At 37.7% G+C, this 5,130-nt stretch overlaps 1 long non-coding RNA gene across 2 annotated transcripts; it reads left to right on the forward strand.

Moving 5' to 3' along the window:
* The first annotated feature begins 3,273 nt into the window (after positions 1-3,273).
* Positions 3,274-4,879, forward strand: LOC113277425. Of its 2 annotated transcripts, none has more exons than XR_003324911.1 (4): positions 3,274-3,396; positions 3,698-3,811; positions 4,508-4,641; positions 4,719-4,879. It is a non-coding gene; the product is annotated as an uncharacterized LOC113277425 (long non-coding RNA). The 2 variants fall into 2 exon arrangements; XR_003324912.1 differs by having other exon boundaries at positions 4,735-4,879.
* Positions 4,880-5,130: the final 251 nt, after the last annotated feature.

The raw sequence follows: 5,130 nt of genomic DNA on the forward strand, positions 1-5,130 counted from the left end.
AGGGAGACATCCCAATAGGTGTCTTTTATGCGGTTCTATACGCCCACAAAGCATCATTGAGTCTCAAACTCCAATGTTTCCTTGTTGGATTCACCGTCTTCTCTAGAATGGATTTCACCTCTCGGTTGGAAACCTCGGCTTGTCCATTTGTTTGTGGATGGTAGGGTGTTGCAATCATATGCGACACATTGTACTTTCTTAACAAGTTTTGCAAGAACATGTTTTTAAAGTGTGATCCTCCATCGCTAATTATAGCCCTTGGAATTCCAAACCTTGCAAATATATTTGCTTGCACAAAATCTGAAACAACTTTAGAATCATTAGTTGGGGTGGCCTTAGCTTCCACCCATTTCGAGACATAATCAACAGCAAGCAAGATATAATAATTCCCATTAGAATTGACAAAAGGCCCATAAAATCAATTCCTCATACATCAAAAACCTCAACAAATTGAATAATAGTTTGTGGCATTTGATTTCGGGCACCTAGATTGCCTGTTCTTGGGCACCTATCACATGTGGTAAAAAATGCATGTGCATCCTTAAACAAAGTTGGCCAATAGAAACCACATTCTAGTACCTTGAGAGCGGTTCTCTTGCTCCCAAAGTGTCCTCCACAAGCATATGAGTGGAAAAAGACAAGATAGAATTAAATTCTGATTCGGGAACGCACCTTCGTATTACTTGATCACTACAATGTTTCCATAAGTATGGATCATCCCATATGTATTGGTTTCCTAACTTCTTAAGTTTGTCCCTCTCAGCACGAGACAAGTTCCTTGGGATTTGTTTAGAAACTAAGTAATTGACAATATCATCGTACCATGGTTCTCCAAAGGCAATTGAGAATAGTTGCTCATCCGGGAAACTTTCACGCAACGGGATAGATTCCTTGTCCACAGCAAGACGGCTCAAGTGATCCGCAACGGTGTTCTAAATTTCTTTTTTGTCTTTGATCTCTATGTCAAACTCTTGCAAGAGTAAAATCCATCGTATAAGCCTCGGTTTCGCCTCTTTCTTCATTAGCAAGTACCTAAGTGCTGCATGATCAGAAAAGACAACAACTTTTCTACCAATTAGATAAGAGCGAAACTTTTCCAAAGAAAAAACAATAGCTAACAACTCTTTTTCAATGGTTGTGTAGTTTTGTTGGGCTTCATTGAGTGTCCTAGAAGCATAATAAATGGAATGAGGTATCTTCCCCACACGCTGCCCAAGCACCGCACCAACCGCATAATCACTTGCATCACACATGAGCTCAAAAGTCTTGCTCCAATCCGGTGGTTTAATGATAGGGGCTGAAATCAAAAGTTCTTTCAAACGATTGAATGTCGCCACACACTTTTCATCAAAGTTAAAAACTACATCTTTTTGCAATAAATTGCAAAGTGGTGATGCTATCTTGGAAAAGTCCTTGATGAATCTACGATAAAAACCTGCATGACCAAGAAAATAGCGTACCTCCCTCACCGTAGTGTGAGGGTTTAGAGCACGAATAAGGTCTATCTTAGATTTATCGACTTCCAAGCCTTTAGAAGATATTATATGGCCAAACACTATGCCATGAGTTACCATGAAATGACACTTCTCCCAATTTAGCACAAGATTTGTTTCAACACATCGTTCAAGAATTAGTGACAAGTTGTGCAATCAAAGGTCAAATGAATCACCAAAGACGCTAAAGTCATCCATAAACACTTCGATTATGTTTTCAACATATTCTGAAAAAAATACTTACCATACACCTTTGAAATGTAGCTGGAGCATTGCACAAGCCAAAAGGAATCCTTCTATAAGCAAAAGTACCGAAAGTACAAGTGAAAGTGGTTTTCTCTTGATCCTCCGGTGCTATCACAATCTCATAGTAACCTGAATAGCCATCAAGGAAGCAATAGTAAGAGTGTCCAGCTAAACGTTCAAGCATTTGATCAATAAAAGGTAATGGAAAGTGATCCTTCCTAGTGGTGGCATTCAATTTTCTATAATCAATACAAACCCTTCAACCGGTTTGCACACGAGTTGGGACAAGTTCAATTCTATCATTCCCCACCACCGTCACACCTGATTTCTTTGGTACCACTTGTACCGGGCTCACCCACTTGCTATCGGATATGGGGTAGATAACACCCACATCCAAAAGCTTGAGTATCTCCTTTTTCATAACTTCCATCATGGGAGGGTTCAAACGACGTTGCGCTTCCCTTGTAGGCTTTCCATCATCCTCCAAACGGATCTTGTGCATACAAACGGCAGGTCTTATACCCTTGATATCGGAAATTGTTCATCCTATGGCCGTCTTGTACGTCCTTAGCACCCTTAGAAGTTTTTGCTCCTGTAATTCACTAAGCTCATTAGAAACAATCACAGGTAAGTCTTCCTTGTCACCCAAATATAAGTACTTTAAGTGACTTGGAAGAGGTTTCAGTTCTAACTTTGGAGATTTAACAAAAGAAGGCACAAGTTTTTCATCATTGCAAGGTAAAGAAGCATACGAAATATTTTTAAGTGCAGATTTTTCCGGTAATGAGTCAAGAAAACCAATAGTTTCTTTAATCTCATCACCGTACTCCAAACCATTATCAATGGGTGTAGTGAGCACGGTTTCCAAAGTGTCAACACCATTCAACTCAAATATTTTTTGCGCCAATGTATCCATCACATCAATGGAGAAACAAGAGTGGACATCACTAGGATATCTCATCGTCTCAAAAATGTTGAAACGTATTATTTCTCCATCAAACTCCATAGTTAGCGTTCTCTTGTCAACATCAATAATGGTTTTCGCCATTTTCATAAAGGGACGCCCAACACTAGTCCAGAAATGGCTATAAATCACGTTTTTTTACAACGGATTTAGTACGTGAGTAGATTATTACAAATGAATTTCGTGATATAACTTGAAAACGGTAGGGACCACTATTTAACACACAATAACTGTCATTTAAAAACGTGACAACAACAAGAGTGTGTGATTTAATATCAAACTTTTAAATGACGGATTGAATCCGGGATATACAATATTTTTATACACACCCAGTACCGTAATTTTTTTGCGCCCCAAAAGTGGCTAGCCACTTTACGAGGCCAATGTTCTTATAAGTTCAAGAACTGGGTAAGCCACTGGCTAATATGTCGTATACCACCTTTCACCCGGTCCGGAAAGGGCCCGGTAAATCAAGCCCTAAACTCAATGATAAATCAACTTAAATCTAGAATTTTATTTCCCAACAACACTTAAACCAATTGATCCTAAAAAGTCTCGCCTTTTCAGATCTTTTTCTTCTATCTCGTTTTCGGTTCATCCGAAAAGGAAAAACCCAAATTAGTTCTCCCCTCTCGATTTCAATCATCAACTGAAAGTAGGAAATACTTGTCTCCTCTCGTTATTTTTGTGTAGGTATGTGGTTGTCGATCTGTGTTTGGTCGATGTGTAAATGGTTTATTCTTAATTGTTAAATTTGGGAGTTAGGGTTCTTTAGTGCATGGTGATAAGGTGATAGTCTAGATGGGTAATTTGAGGGGAGTTAGGGTTCTTCTGTGATAAGGTGATAGTCTAGATGGGTAATTTAAGGAACCATGACATCTTGTGATTAGTAATTTCGTATCATGATTTACTCTTTATGATACTTCTCTGTTTGATTGTGTTTAATTTTCATATTTGGTCTTCATCTTCCTTGTTTAACAGTGACCTAATGCAGGATTCCATCTCTAGAGAACCAATTTTGATAGGGCTTCTTTGCTCAAATCTGTTGGTACCACTTGCAATCCTCCTCTACTCATTGACAAGGAATAATACATCAAGCTTTTTAAAGGTTAATTTCATCATATGTTCTGTTTTCCATGTAGAAATCCGATGTAGAACTCTTCTTATCTGATTTGGCTGTGAATAAACTGATGAATATGTGCAAAGTGTTTGATGAAATGCATCAACGAAATGGAATTATTTTATAAGCACCTGATATTTGAATAATTCTTCTCAGATTTTTAAAGTTAGATGCCATCTTTTGGTTATGTGACGGTGGTGATGTGGGGGTGATCTGATCGAAAACTTAGGTGTCATCTTGTCTCCTATTTCAGTTCTCGTATTGCGATGGCATTCCTGAATCGCCAAATGATTTTCTTGGTAATAAGAAGTTTATCATTGTTGGATTTGGAATCAATGGTGATGCTTAAAATCTTTGGCACCAAGCCCTGCTGCAAACTTGCTCATGGTTTTGTTGAGGCGTTTGTTCTTTCAGATATGCCCATGATGACTATAACACATAGCTTCATTGTTTTCACCTGATTCTCTTTTACCATCGAGTCTGCCAATGAATAATGATCTAAGCTAATGGTTACAAATCCTAGTGTTTAGAGCATTGGTCTCATTCATTTACTTAATAATCTTAACTATATATGTATATATATATATATATGTATATATATATATGTTAATATAAATTTACCCCGTTACCAACCTTGAATATATGTTTTTCAATAATAGAATGCTTGTTCTCCTTGTTTTCCAGATTGCTTCTGAAGGACTCAATCACCAAGTGTTGGAGGTTTCATGGCTGATCTTTGAGGAAATGAGGATCAATCGTACATGAAGTTCAGACTTAAAGTTGAGGATGTTCAAAGAAAGAATGTTCTTACCAACTGGGTAAGTAACAATCTACAATTTCATCTCTTATTCATGATTTACTTTGATACGTATATTTATAATTGTTTGATATTTAGGGAATGGATTTTACAGTTGAGATCTCTTGCAAGTAAGTGGTAGACATTGATTGAAGCTCATAATGATGTCAAGACAACAGACAACTTCACCTTGAGGATGTTCTGCATTAGATTCACCAAGTAGCGAGACAAACAGGTCAAGAGAACCTGTTATGCTCAATCTAGCCATATTTGAGAGGTGAAGTTATCTCTCTCTGTTTCAACATTTCTTATTATCTCATGTATTCATGTGTGCAAGATTCTTTTGTGCCCTTATTGGTAAGACTACGAAAATCATTGTACCATCTGTACTTTCTACTGTCAGATTCGTCGCAAGATGGTTGAAATCATGGTTACCATGCCTCTTCAAGTGATTTAAAGAATTGGTGGCAGAATTTATCCCTGAGATGATTGGAAAAGGATATTGAGAAGG

The sequence above is a fragment of the Papaver somniferum genome, chromosome 5 (genome assembly GCF_003573695.1).
Source record: "Papaver somniferum cultivar HN1 chromosome 5, ASM357369v1, whole genome shotgun sequence".
Taxonomy (NCBI): domain Eukaryota; kingdom Viridiplantae; phylum Streptophyta; class Magnoliopsida; order Ranunculales; family Papaveraceae; genus Papaver; species Papaver somniferum.